We start from the raw sequence: 16,231 nt of genomic DNA on the forward strand, positions 1-16,231 counted from the left end.
CATGATCTCTTGAACATTTTACTTATAAAAACAATAGAAACTTTCAGAAATTGCACTCTAACTTTAGTAGTCACATGATTTAAAAATATGAATTTTTGGAAAAAACGATTACATTGTTATTTAGGAGAAAAAAACTCATGTGCAGAACTTATTCATTTTACAGAAAAGCATTTAGTTTGATACTTAATTTTGCCGCGGATATTTTTAGAGTTTTTTTAACTTTTGAAAACTAAATTCTAATTTGTCAAATTTGTATGATTTTGCAATTTTATGTTTAAAAACACCCAAAAACTAATGAACAAATCAAAAACCTAAAAACAAAACCAAATCCAAAAACTTAGTCCAAAAGTCAATAGTCCAAAAATCTTAATTAAAATAATTCAAAGCATCTTATGTTGAAAACCAATCCGAGCTCCGGCACGCCGTCTGGTCCTAAACTTGTTGATTACATGAGAGAATAACAAACAAAGAGTGAACTTTTCAAGCTCAATGTATAACACATCCCAAGCAACAAATCAGAAATACATAAATAAACAACTACGTTTTTAGATACCGATTCAACCATATTCTCATATACAAATTCAGATGTATTTTCATAATTAGATATAGATGCATATTCAGATTCAGATACAAATGCAGACAGAGATCCTTACCCCATTAGCTACAAACCAACTCCATCCAACCAACCGCACCAATTAGGAATACAAGAGTCCATCCATCCAATCACATCGGGTCGTGGTGGTATGCCACTCATAAGGGTGCAGCTAAGCTGCCAGACATATATTACTGTTTAATCACTGAAATTGCAATAATACTGCCATAATACACTTCATGTATCACATATTAAACGCATCCCAATGCACATGCATAAATAAATTAACATATATATTCCATAAAAATATGTCATGCATACTTTTCATACGTAATCGTGCTTTCAGAGTTATAAGAACACAAATCGTACATATATTTTTCACATACCTTACCTGTATAACATACAAACACATATCAACAAATGTCACATTTCAAGTCTTCTTTAAGCAAAACGAACCCCACGGAAGGTCTAATTATGAATTTTGGAGTCAAACGGGCCAAAGTAAAAATTTTCAAAAAATGGGCCTATACGGCCTACCTAACCTGCCCGTGTGATCACACACGCCTATATGCCTCACACGACTTCACACACGCCCGTGTCATACACACGGTCTGACAAACATAGGGATGTTAATTGGGCGAGGTGGGTGCGGTAGGTGCTCCCACCACATCCATCCCCGCCCAGAATTTTCATCCCCATTCCTGCCCCATGACCCGCTGCGAGTACAAAACCCAAAACCATCCCCGCCCCACGACCTGTAAGACTAAAACCATCCCCACCCCACCACCCACGTGGGTCTCGAGAGCCACCTAAATCTGCTATACCCATCCCGGGACCCACTTCATATAATATATTTATAAGCATCAGTTAAATAAATATAAATCAAATATTTTATGAAATAAGAATGAAATATTTGTCCTCTAGACTCCCACCACATATGTGACATCGTTCCAACAGTTACCATTTAAAAAAAAGTTGTCACGACCCTTTAATTGGTGAATAAAATATAACTTCAACACGAGTTTTAAAAAAATCAGAAAATAAAGTCCTTACATAATATCCAAATACACACAATGTCTCAAATACATCATAAATGTCTTCAAATGCAACACAAGTGCAAAAATTAAATACTATTAAATTAATAAAATACTATTAAGATAATTATTAATTTAAGTTTTTATGAATGTTTATTTTTTAAATATGCTTATTATATTATATGGGGCAGGTGGGGATGAGGTTGGTACAAGATCATACTCACGCTTGCCCCACCACCCACGGCGGGCTAATTTTTATCCTCATCCCCACTCCACCACCCACAAAACCTGTACCCATCCCCGCCTAATTAGGTACGAAGTGGGGTGGAACCCCGCGAAACGTGCCCCATTGACATCCCTAGGCACACGGCCATGTGGCGCATACGGTTTGCCACACGATCGTGCGATGTTGACAGTGAGTTTTTTTGGCTTTCTTCCGTTCGTTATTTTTATAAGTTCGAGTCGCACACCTAATCTATTTTTTATGTCGATTCAACACTAGCAATTCTAGAACCTAAAATCATCGTTCAGAACAGACTAATTAGCATGATTTTACCAAATCCAACTCACTAATACGGCATAATCATCGTCAAACGAACTTAATTACTGAAAACCAACCCTGCCACAGTGAATTACTTACCCTTTCACCAACAATAGCTTCAAATTGCAATTAAACTGCTGAAGAATCACCACACACTTCACATTCTTTTTCTATCGAAAACCAAAATAATAATTACTCACATACCTTAAAATAGAAAAGAGCAACAATAACACCATTAACAAAATAATACGAAATCACTTACCTAAATCAGAACACCCCAGCTTTACGCTCAGATTCACACAACGACAATTGTACCCAAAAGAAGTGATTACCTTGGAAAAAACATTCGAATGACAACAATAAAATAGGAAAAAGAAATAGTAAATAAATAACTTTATCACTTGCGACGGAAGAAGAAGTAACAAAGAAACAAAAGGGAGTGAAAATAGAACCTAAAAGGGAAAAACAACAGAGAAGAGATGACAAGAAGAATTTTTGGTAACTCCAAGATATTAACTTGAAAAGAAACAAAACTCAAAGATGGAGAAAGAGAGGGGAAGAGAGTGGGACATTTTTTTAGAAGTTTTAGAAGATAATCTCTCATTTTCTTTGTTTTTAAAAAACTACCCACTAACTCTTATAATTATCAAAATCAAATTCTTTTCTTCAAAGTTTAAAACAAAAATAAACTCCACTATGCACACACATGATTCAAACAAAAGACCTCTAGGTAAGCTAAGGCCCTACTAGTGAACCAGCAAGCTCATTATTACTAATAGTTGAGCGAAATGAATTTTTAAGCCAAAAATTCAAATATAGGGGTTTAGGAAAAAATAGCAAAAATGCAAGCCAAAAGATTCAATCTTAGAACATCTCACACACAGCACAACACTAACCACAAAACCAGGTCACTTCACTTGTCATAATTCCCGCAATCTTTACGCAAAAATATGACGTGACCACTCTTTTTTTTCACTAACCCAATTTCTTCTAACCTAGTACTCTTCCCTCCTTAAAAGAATTTTGGCCTTGAAATTCCCATTGTCACTAGAATTACTTAACCATAAAATCTAAAATTTCACATTCCAAACTGATCAACATACTATCATTGCGCAACTCTAATTTCAATGCAAATCCAGACAATATGTCACTCTGAAACCAAACAATTTTTTTCTAACTAACAAACTTCCCATTCACTACCTCAAATTTTCTTAAGAAACTTTCTACAGAAATATCACTGACGATTTCACAATATCAAAGTCTTAGAAACTCCATGACAATTAAACACTTAAGTACAACCAAACACTTAATCAATGCATGGTACAATTAACATAGATCGCAAATGTACCTGTACTTCTGCCAGATGCATCTCAATCCTCTTGATGCCTAAATGCACAAACTAGTCCCCGATTCTCTTTTTAAGCTGAAGCTTGGATACGACTAGGAGAGTGTTATGAGCAAACCCTAACTCAGTGATTAATGGAACAACATCTAAAACACGTCCTCGTTTTCCTCAAGTATTTTACCGAATGATGCCTACTGCTGAAAGCACAAATCGAAACCTGACCTACACTCACAACTGCCTCAACTCGCTGAGTACTAACTATTCTAACTCGTATCCTAGGTCACGGGTTCAAGTCAACAAAACTAGAACTCCTCTCTAAGCAATTAATCTTTTTCGCTAACTTAGTCTCATTCGACTGAAGTCGCTCAGTCACAAACCCTCAACTCAAAGATACAGATTGGGCCCCAATGACCCTTTGTAAATCGGCAACCCTTGGGACACAACATTGTCCCTAGTTTCCTGATTACCACCCTTAGAAATGAGCGTCTCCACATTTTTGCTAATTTCCAGATAAGGCATGCTGCCCCGAGAAGAGGACTTGGCGTGAGTCACTTAACAACGTCCATGACGTCCTTGCATGCCACGACCTCAAATACTATGTAAACTAATTTTAATTCTCTTTAGTTCAAAAGTCTAAAGTTTAGCTTAGGTCATTAAAAATCCTAACTCTAATGTTCAGCAGAAGTGCTTAGTTATCTTAAAGCCGATAATGTTTTATTCAATAATCTCTAAAGTTCAACAGTCTAACTAAAGTATAAATAACCAGAGTACAAGTAACTTACTTGGATCGGTGTCGGAGTCTCAGATTCACATTTTCAAAACTTTAGTAAATTTTTGCACAAATTCACCTACATTAGATTTCCATAAATTTTCTTAAAAATCAGAAATTTCAAAACACATTATGCACAAAATTTTTAAACCCAAAAACCAAAGCCCGAGTTTTACAACTCAGCTTTGATACCACCAAATGTAACACCCTAAATCTGGAGAAGTTACATCAACTCGTATGAAAAACTAATTTAAAATCTAGCTTAGAAATCGTGTGATTTGAAATCTTAATTTAGCTAAGCTTGTATGAGCTTCAGGAAAATCTCAAGTTTGAAAACACCTTTTCCACAATATGATCTCTTAAACATTTTACTTATAAAAACAACGAAAACTTTCAGAAATTGCACTCTAACTTTAGTAATCATGAGATTAAAAAATATTAATTTCTGGAAAAACTCTTACATTGTTATTTAGAAAAAAAAACTCATGCACAGAACTTATTGATTTTACAAAAAAGCATTTAGTTTGATACTTAATTTTGCAACAGATAATTTCAGAGTTTTTTTAAGTTTTGAAAACTAAATTCTAATTTTTCAAATTCGTATGATTTTGTAGTTTTACGTTTAAGAACACCCAAAAACCAACAAACAGATCAAATACCTAAAAACAAAACCAAATCCAAAAACTTAGTCCAAAAGTCAAAAGTCTAGTGGGCTTGCTTCTGCCAAGTGTGGGCTCGTTGCGAATCAAAAAAATTTTCACACAAATTAGCAGTGGGGTAATTTTGTAATTTTGTAATTTCTCTAAACTTTTGGGTCAAGTTGTAAATCAGAAAAATATCTCTAGAAATTTTTTGGAATAATCTCTTCAGAGAATATTCTCTCTACAACTTTCTCTTGAATTCAAGTGTGTAAATAATGACCCAAGACTCTCTTTATATAGGGAGAGTTTAGAGAGTTCAACTATGATTAAACTTAATCACTTTAATATTAAATTTATTCTAATATTTATAAAATAAATATTAGATTAAATTTAATATTAAATCTTATTAAAATATTAGAATGTTTATCTACAAGATAAATTTTTACTTGATCAAATTTAATTTTTCCAAAAAATCACTTAGATTTTCCAAATTAATTTTGCAAGAAAATTCTTTAATCAAATTCTCTAGTTGAAAAATTCTTTAATCAAATTCTCTAGTTGAACAATTCTCACAACCATTTAATTTAATTCCACATCGAATAAATCGACTCAAGTAAATTATTCCCAAAGTTGTAGAATTTTCTTCTGATTCAAATACAATCCAATCAAGCTTTTGTTGAGCTAGCGGAGGGACCAATCGGACATATACAATTAGGCTCTAGTGATTGCAATTATGTCTAGAAGCATCGTTTCGATAATTCGCAATTAATTAATCATATAGTCAATCCACAAGAAGTACCATGATTAAAAACTCCTTATTGTATACTCTTTACGAAAGTAATTCATCTAACTACTTTGTCCAATGACCTCGTCATGTGTGTGTTACCCTCATATGATATCTTTGATTCCTTTGAGTTAAATCCGCTCACTCAATACGATCCTATTTTATCTCATTGTCACCATTGTGTCTTCTTAATGATTAATATGATCACTGTCAACAAGTGACTATAATAAATTGTTCATTCGAGAACTAGCAACCTGTGGTCGCGTTCCATATTTATCAATCCACACAATGCAAATGAGAGGATATCATTAACTCTTGAATTGAGATATGAATTCCACTTTTGCTAGTAAAGTCATACCATACACATGTCATGAACCCAACATACCGGCTATAGGCTCACTCATCTTTAGAGCATAAGCCTCCACTTATATCAAAGTGCATGAGTTGTATACGTATGGTTAGTAACTAACTCAGGATTTAGGTAAATCACACCATGAATGTCACAAGTGAATTAATTTACATACAGGTTCAGAACTAATTCATCTTAGGTCCAGTCCAATGTATCATTCTACCAATGAATATATCTATGTCTCTACTCGTGGAGTCAACTACTCCGATAGCCAAGACTAGCCATCTCTCCAACTGGAATTATAGACGACATAATAATCCTTCTAAGTATTTGAATCAAATGCTTACTTCGATTCTTTTACGGGATTAGGGACTGATTTAGATTATCTACTAAAATAAGTTGTCTTTCTTGTAATGTAAACAATCTTTACAATGCCACTTATCTTCAGTTTGAATTTTAGACCATCAATGGGCTAATATTTGCTTTTCATAATTTCGCTATGCATACAAAATATAAAAGACATAAATACAAAATACATAATAGTAAAATGTAAAATTAACTCTATTTATTTATTCATCGTTCAAATAAATAGAAAACAATTACATATTTACTAAAATATAGGCACATCTCCCAACATAAGGTGGATCTTGGAGCCTAAATTCCTCTCTATCGTTATTAGTATTACCACAAAAATAAAATTTGAGATGATTACTGTTTACCTTACATGTTTTGTAATCAGGGTGTGTTACCTCAATGATTCCGTAAGGATAAACGACTTTTACCACACATGGGTCGAACCATCTTGACTTAAACTCTAAAGGAAAAATTCGTGGATCCAATTTTTCTAACAGCACTTTGTCCCCAACTTTGAATTGGTTCATTCTCTTTATATTCACATCATGGGGTTGCTTTGTTACTTATCAAAAATGAAGAAGAAGGGTGGAAGAAAACCACTAGGGGTGACGACTATGGTGGAAGAAAACGAAAGAATAAAAAAACAAAGGGAAAAAATAGAGAAAAGAAGAGAGCAACAGAGAGGGTCCCAATAGGAAAGAAAGAATGAGGGAAAACTGACAAAGTGGAGAAAATATAATTTTTATACTTAGGTTATAAGCAAAGGGGTGACACTATTAGGGTTTCTGGGAAAAATACAATAAACAAAAATCATACAAGAGAAGGGAATTGAAGCCAGATCTCAAGGATAGGCACACTACTTTTTAACCACTAGGCCAAAACTCATTCTTATTTAAAATGTTACAACATTTATTTTTAAAACATGGTGTGACACTTACTAATACTTGAAGCAAATTTTGCAAAATAATAAAAATGATGTGAGGGAAGAGATTTGAACTTGGGTTTAACAAAAATTTCACTAACACTTAACAATCAAACCAGTAACCCATTTTTTTATCAAACGCACAAAGATAATCTTAAAAACCATGGAGTGAACACTCATAGTTCACAAACCTAATTCTACTAACTCGATTTTTGGGATGTGACAAAAACAGGCTCAGATACATGGGTAAACTACACCACATTAAATTGCTTGTTCAATCTAACTTATATCAGGTTATCCATCCGGGCTAAACCTATATCACAACACATGAGGTTACTCGACCGAGCTAAACCTTTGTTACATAATATGTGAGAATCTGCAACAAATATTGGATCTCGTTAAAGTCTGTAATAATCCCTATACAAGCGCACACGAAACCCTATCAAAATGTCAATTGTATCCTATCCTTGTACTAAGTTCAAACGGGCATAAATTTCATATATTTCATTGTCATGCTTGTAATTATACATATTTACATATCATACCCTATAAATGGTTATATCTTTCATTTCCATATCATGTAATCATTCGTATTTTCACATTTGTGCCTTGTACTATTACATAATAATCAATCATCACACAATATTTCAATTTAGTCCATTACTAGCCATATATGCTAAATTCAATAATATTTCAAATATATACAAACATACATATATCAAATTAAACACAAGCATACATATAACACAAAGTGATATAGTAAGTTCTATAACAACCCAATTTTTAGTGGTGTCGAAAAAGGCAGTTTCGGAACCCTGTTTCTGTAAATCGGGTCTATAAATATTAAATATGAATATTTACAGAGTTAGTATATGTTGGGAAATGTTCCCATATTGTAGTAAACATGTAAATATTTTTTATGTCACATCCCAAATTTGGTGGATCTGAGAGAAAGACGAATAGATATGAAGGTTATCTGTTTTGGCGCACTTTTTTAGTTAGTCCACCAATGTATAAGCTTCTAGCGAACAAATGTTTGGTGCATAGAGTAAACCCCCCATAGAAGTTTCTCAGGATTTATTTCTCATAGTATTTTTCAATTGAAGAAGGAGTGCGACAAGCTAAGAGTATGCCACGACAAGCTAAGAGTATGCCTCAGAAGTTCTTGTTGAGTATAACATGCCATATAGAGTTATCGCCAACAGGTATAGTATGCCAAGTTTACTCATACGATATGCAAAATGGGTTCTGTAACGTGATTGGTTGGGAGTCAACTAAAGGGATTGACTGGTTAAATAGCATTGATATCAGATTTTCTTTTTTATTTCTTTTAAGTTTTGTAGGAGTTTAAACGGACAACTTCTGTATGCATTTGACACTGGTCAAAATCCATTAAGAGGTACTGGGGGATTGTAATGCCCCAAAAATCTAAGTCTACAATTTTTTCATGATTTGACACAAATTACTTGTTTGCTTTAATGGCTAAGTGATTTGGGTGTGTATGAGAGTGTTTGAGAAGCCTGGGTTTAAGTCTTGGCTTCTACAGAATTTTTAGTTTTGCTCTTAAATGAATCTGGACATAGGCATTTAGGCATTATATATATTAGTGCTTGTTTTATGACACAAAAAGAGCTTGTGGTTTAGTGGCAAGGTGGCATGTTGTGTAATTATGAGGTCTGAGGTTCAAGTCCTAGGTTGTGTAATGGAGTATTTATTTACTACTTGAGCTGTGTGGGTAGTGGAGTTGGACTGAAACACAACTGAAGGGAGTTTGAATGGATTTTGAATGTAGTTGTTGGGGGAAGTTGAGGAGAAATTGGTGGAGTGATTCAAGGAGGGATAATGGGAGATATTTTAGGAGAAAATCAAAGGAAGTGAGGGGAGAGGGGAGGTGTGCCGAAAATGGACTTGTTGCTCAGGAAAATTCAGCTAGAGGGCATACTACTCATATTTGTTTTACTCTGCATGCCGATTTTGGGTGGTTTTCCCTCTCTCTGCTTGTATGTGCCGAATTTTTGCTAAGTTTTGGGGGTACCTCTCGGGTTTGTTTTCTTTTGGCCTTTTTACCTATTTTCTTTTTGGCCGAATACAACTTTTCTCCTCCCTCACGTTTTCTTTTTGTTCTTCTTTCTTTTTGGTTTTCCCTCATCTTTGATTGCCGAATACACCTTTCTCGCCCTTCTGTCCCTTTGAATCTATCTACTCTACCATTTCTTGTCATGCTGCACTACTGTCGATTTACTCTTCTGGTTTTCCCCTTTCTTTCATCTTTTCCTTTCTTTTATTAGTTGCCGAATATTTTTTTTCTTTTTCTTTTTGGGGCTGATCGTGTGTTTCGCATCTCGTGGTTTGATTCCCTTTCTCGCGTTTTGGTAAGGGTAATAGTATAGAGTTACCTTATTTCCTGTTGATTAAGTGCTTACCTAGTTCCGGTTGATGCCTAGGAACTTTTCAAAGGGTCGAAGGTTTGTGATTGCATTTGGATAGGCGAACTTCCCTCTTCACTTGATCAAAAGTTGTGGTAAGTAACGATTGTGATCACTTGTGTTTATTCGATGATTTAATTACGTAAGTGATTAAGTGGAGTTTGTTGGTTAAGTGTAGGTTTCAAAGGCGTGGGAGGTTTTCTCGACAAATAGAATCCACGTGTGTAATCGCACCCCTTGCTGCAAATTGGTAAAAGCCGAAAAGCCAAAAAAGACAGCGTTCGAGGTTATATCAGCATACGAATGCTGCTGTGGTAATTTGAGCCCACGAAATATGGTGTTGGACTGTAGAGGCCTCAATGAGCTTTTTCATGGGCTTAGGTCGTAATTATCCATGTTGGGCCAAGATGGTCCGAGTGGGCTCGTGGGCCCTACACGAATGAAATCCACGATTTGTGGCAAGTCCTGGACTGGGCTATGTAGATCTCATAACCGAGGTGAAATATAGGCTGAACGGGCCGTACGAGCATGTGGCCCCACTTGGGCCGAGTATTGGGCCTTGGGCCCATTACACTGTTATGACCATCTAGGTTACCTGAGTCGCTCGAGGCGACTGCAGACCTTTCGAGAGGTAAATAAATGACCAAAATACCCCCATAGAGTATAATGACTAAAATACCCCTATAGGGTAAAATGATCGAAATACCCCCATAGGGTAAAATGACCGAAATACCTCCATATGGTGAAATGATCGAAATACCCTCATAGGGTAAAATAATCAAAATACCCCTATAGGGTTAAATGATCGAAATACCCCTATAGGGTAAAATGAATGTTATACCTTTAGGAGATGAAATGACTGTTATGGCCTTATGTTGTGTATGACCGATTTGCTCTATAATATGTATGACTATGATTGAGTATGACATTCTGCATACACGTATGATTTATGACATGACATACTGCATGGGGTTGGGATACTGATATGGGGGAAGTATACTGTACTGGTGGCTTTGCCACATTTACTGTTACTAGCAGCTTCGCTGTGATACTATTACTGGCGGCTTTGCTGCGATATTGGTGTGTTGGCTGGGTGGGTCAATTTTATCTCCACATGGTGTATCAGTGGTACGGAGTGGTGTGATGGCTGGATTGGGATGGTTTGCATTATTGCACTGTACTGATACTGTATTGGGCTAAGGCCCAAACTGTTACAGCATTGGGCTCAGGCCTACACTGTTACAGTATTGGGCTTAGGCCCACACTATATTGTTACTATATAGGCCTCAGGCCCAGACTGTTTCTGCATGTCGTATACTATTTGACTGATAGGGGTTTACACACTAAGTTTCGTAAACTCACTCTTTCCTTTCAACCGTGTAGGTAATCCTCAGCCTTAGGCGATTTGGTGCTACGAGGGACTCGGAGGTGGCCACACAACTGCAGTTGATCTACACTTGCTTCTATTTAAATTTAAATTATATGTTGGGTTTGTTTTTGTAATAAGGCCTTTAAGTTTGTTTAAATTTTAATTGGGCTTTTGCTTACTTATTTTAAACTGCTAGTTTAGGAGAAGACGAGTTTTTTTAAATAATTACTATTTTCAAAGAAACGAGTTTTAAACAATAGAATTTTAAAAGGTTCCGCGATTTTAGATCAACTTATTATAACAAAAGCTGACAACAAGGAAAACGTTTTAGCTGGATGATTGTTAAATAATAATTAAGAGGTTTTAAAATGAATGTTCTTCTAACAAGTTAAATTTTCAAAAGACACTTCAATATGACACTCCAGATTTTACCATAACGTCTAGGCCGGGTTTGGGGTGTTACAGGGATATATATATAGAGAAGGGAACATCTAGATGGTTTTTCTTCCTTCAATATTACCCTCTAGTTATTTTTCTTAAACTTAAATGTTCTCATCTTCTTTATTATGCTGGAAGCTAAGGTTTTGAGTTAATCAGTGGATATTCCACCTCTTGATAGCTCTGTATGTTAAGATTCTGAAAGAGTAAGGATGTTATGATTTAACGCCTTAAACCAGATCCGATTCTCTGGGTTAGATCTCAGGTGTTACGGTACCAAAACTGACTTACACTGGGTTTACTCATACAAATTTTCAACCATTACAAATTAAATTAAAATATTCTTCTAACTAATTTTCAATTGAATACACCGTAGATGATTACAATAGTTTTCAAGGAATTTCAATTACATGAACCTATTGGAAAAATCTCATAACTTACATTGTTTCTACCTCGTAAATCAAACTCGATCACGCCAACCAAGCTCACTCCATATTCATAATAGCCTGATAGGCTGCTTTTTTAGCGTAGCCCTGGCATCATCCTACCTGACATAGACTCAAATCAACCTACCTATAATATAACACACAGGGGTAAGCTCATGAGAACTTAGTTAAATAAGCACTAATTACTTGAATTATTTTTACATGTCATATTTGGAAATTCGATTAACCATATCATTGTTCTTTATTCTTCAACTTGTCGCTAGTGAATACCTTCTTGGAATTTCATTCTTCATACCATATATGTCATAACTTATTATGGAACCATGCCTTACACTCCCAATCTTCGATACATAACTCACTTTCTTCACTTTGCACTTTCGTGATTCCTTAACCATCACCATTCCAGAGGCTCATACAAACATCATACTGTTATTCTTACATTCATACTCTAAGCCATCATTTCTTCGAAATCCATGAATGATTTCATCCATACGTAGAAGATACATTCTTTAATTATACAGTTTGGTCCTTATTAGATGACACCTTTTTTTCTTCTAATAATAATTACATACAGATAACCTTCTTGAATTTATCAAACATAGCCCTTACTCATATTTATTCTTCAAACCTAACTCACTCATACTTTGAATTCGCGACATGCTCTAGTGCATTCTAGTTTCTCTGTTCTTATCTTAAGACCATATAGAATTCGCCCCCAATAACTTATATAGAGCTCAACACAAAGAAAAATTGTTAGATTATCTTATTGAAAGTGTAACATGATATGCCATAAGGGATTTTCCTTCAGAGTTCATCATACATACTATCTCTTTAGTGTCCACCACACATACTATCACTTCAGTGTTCACCACACATACTATTCCTTCAGAGTTTGTCGGGAATACCATTTCTTTCTTTCAGGCTTAGCCATAGAGGCATTTCCTTTAGATGGTTACCATAATGGCCATTCTTTTGTATGCATCATGAAGACGTTCCTTCCATCATTTGCCACAAGTGTAATACTTCAAACCCAGCCTAGACGTTATGGCCGTATCTGGCAATGTCACACGATAGTGTTTTTGAAACCTTGTTGTTACATTGAAAACATTCCATGTTATTATCTTTAGTAAACCTTTGTTAGAACTTAGGAAGTCATATTTATTCATTTAAAACATTTGTTTTGAAACATCCCTCACTACGGAAGCTTTAATAAAACAATCTAAGTGATCATGAGTTAAAAATCTACTTTAACTTTTTGAAAATTGAATTTCCTACGACCAGTAGGTATAAATCCATAAAGTAAAATAAATAAATAAAAACCCAAAATTTAAAACCAAAGTCCCAGACGGTCCTTAAATTACAACCCAAATAATCAATAATAATTAAATCGTAAAACGTAAATTGAAAACCATAAAGTCCAAAAATTTCTGTGGTCACCGCTAAGTCCTCCATTGCACCGATCCGTCTAAGTCTGGGGATTACCTGTGCACATTAAAAAAGAAGGGTGAGTTTATGTAAAATCAGTGTGTAATCCCGCAGAAACAAACAAACAGTTAGTATTCACATTGCACAGTTGAACAGTCTTGGGCTTAAGCCCTTTTTAGTATCAGTGACAGTTTGGGCCTTAGCCCATCTCAGTACAGTGTCAAAAATGCAATAGGGTCTTAGCCCATCACAGTATCAGTAGCAGTAATTGTTATGCAGTAGAAAAATCCTACCCATCCAGCATCTACACACTATCTCCATCCAACCCTACATTCCATGTGGGGATATAATGAACCCACCCATCCCTACACTCCAAGTAGTACAATGCGGCACAAAACAGTAATTTGCAGCTGAGCTGCCAGTAAATTAGGCTTAAATCCTTTCAGTACACTTTCTCTAAATAACAACCCCCAACCCAATACAATGCAACATACAATGGATGATATGATATTATGCAATTTCAGTACATATATTCGGTTCAAATATTAACATGCTCAGTACATATATCATTCAGTCAATTTCACACATTTAGGGGTTTAAATAGAGCTTACGGACCTTACAGTAGGTTCACAGTCGACTTGGGTGACTCATGCAACCTTAGAAATATTTCGATAAAAATGGGCCCACACACCCGTGCGTGCTCATGTGGCCCACTCGGCCCAAATTAGTCTTGGCCGTGTCATCCATTTTTAATGTAACCCATGCTAGCTAAATATTCATATATGTTTTCACTATTTACTTATATGTTCATTCAAAGCTGTCTACTTGAGTCATTGTCACTAAATTATTTATATCTTGAGCTACAGAATTCCAAATTAAGATCCGCTTGATGCTTTCAAAACTAGACTCAAATACCTTTCTACCATAAAATTTTTAGATTTTATAGTTTATCAAATAAGTATAGTAAAATCTTCAAATCTATCCCGATTCTGTTGTTTGACAGCTTCAACATTTCCTTACTAAAAATTATTTATCTCTTAGTACAGAATTTGGATGATGTTTCTATTTGTTTCTCCTGAAGGTAGACTCATTAAGGATTTAAACATATAAATTTAAGCCCCTAATTATTTTTTTACAATTTTCGATGATTTTTCCAAAGTTAGAATAGGGGAACCTGAACCCATTCTGACCTTGTCTCACAAAATTCATTATATCTCATAACTTACAATTTCATTGATTACATTGTTTCTTCCATGAAAAAGTAGACTTAATAAAATTTAATTTCATATTTTATTCAACCTCTATTTCCACTATTTTTGATGATTTTTCAAAGTTAGACTACTACTGTTGTCCAAAACTATTTTAGTGCAGAATCTTGATTTCCAAGTTTATAACACCCTTATTTTCTTTATCTACAATTTTTCGCATCATTTTCACTTATTTCTCTTATTTCTCGGTAAGCAGTTTCGAATTTTCACCAAATCCCATTTTCTACATTTCGGGTACACACCTAGTATCGTTTTTGATGTGTAAGCACTCTTAAGCCTTCAGAACCTAAAAATCGACCAACAAATCTCCAGATTAATCACTTAATTCATTTTTGATCAACCAATTTTGGAAGGAACACAACTAAAAACCTAAAAAAAACCTTACCTCGCTTGAGTAACCACGACTTTGCACAATCACAACGTCGATTCAAAACTACTAGCCCCTTGATTAACTCCTAAACACCAAAAAGGAATTCCCCTTTAAGAGATTAACCAAGAACGATTAACAATAGACAAAATTGTTACTTACCAAACACACGTAACCAACGATGAACAACCAAATCAATTGAAAAATAAAGAAAGAAACGGGAAGGGGAAAAATAATGGAAACTTTGGTAGCAAATAGGGGAAAGAATCGGCAAAGGAAGGAAAAAAGAAGAAGAAAATGTCAGAAAAAGTTTTGGTAATTGGAGGGAAAACTAAAACTCTACTTTTTTTTCTGCAACAAAAAGATAATCAGATTATTTTTTGATAACCTCTCCCCCATTATCTCCTAAAATCACTCCTTATTAACCTACTAAAACACAGCTACTCAGAATTTTTCCCCAACACAACTGTTAGACGAAATTGGAGCAAAAATACTGTCTCCACACCATCACAGAGAATTGAACAGAAGACCTCATTCACACCAACACTCCACTTATCCACCAGACCAGCAGGCCCATTCTGTTAATTATTTGCCAACTTTTACTTAAACGCCTACTAACCAAAGATAGGGCTTATTCATAAAAATATCAAAATTTTCCCAAGTCTTGGCTTGAACTTGGGACCTCTCACACACCCAGAACACTTAACCATTGAAGGAGATACACAGTTGTGTCACACCTTCGCAAGAACAAAAATAAAAATTCTGGGGCATTACAACAAGGGCTTTCTTTTCCTTAGATCTCCACAAAGGCTTCCATTTCATAGATTGCCACAAAGGCTTCCATTTTCTAGCGTGTTCACGATAGGGATTCTCCTGAAGTCATATTTCGTGAGGTTTGCTCCTCATCAGCCTAGGTCACGTAGAGAACCCATTAGGTAATAACCTTCATTTATTTCTTTCCATACGATGCCATAGCCCACCAGTTATGGTCTTATATGGTATGGTGCCATGGCCATGGGATTTTCCTTTTTAGAGATCATGTTTAAAGTCCCGATGGACCCCTTTAAACGATTCTGCGAAAGCAGACACAGACTCACTAGCATACTTTTCAGGTATTGACACCATTTAAAACTTATGCTCACTTCATCTCATACATTCAAG

Source organism: Gossypium hirsutum, chromosome D07, assembly GCF_007990345.1.
Source record: "Gossypium hirsutum isolate 1008001.06 chromosome D07, Gossypium_hirsutum_v2.1, whole genome shotgun sequence".
NCBI lineage: Eukaryota > Viridiplantae > Streptophyta > Magnoliopsida > Malvales > Malvaceae > Gossypium > Gossypium hirsutum.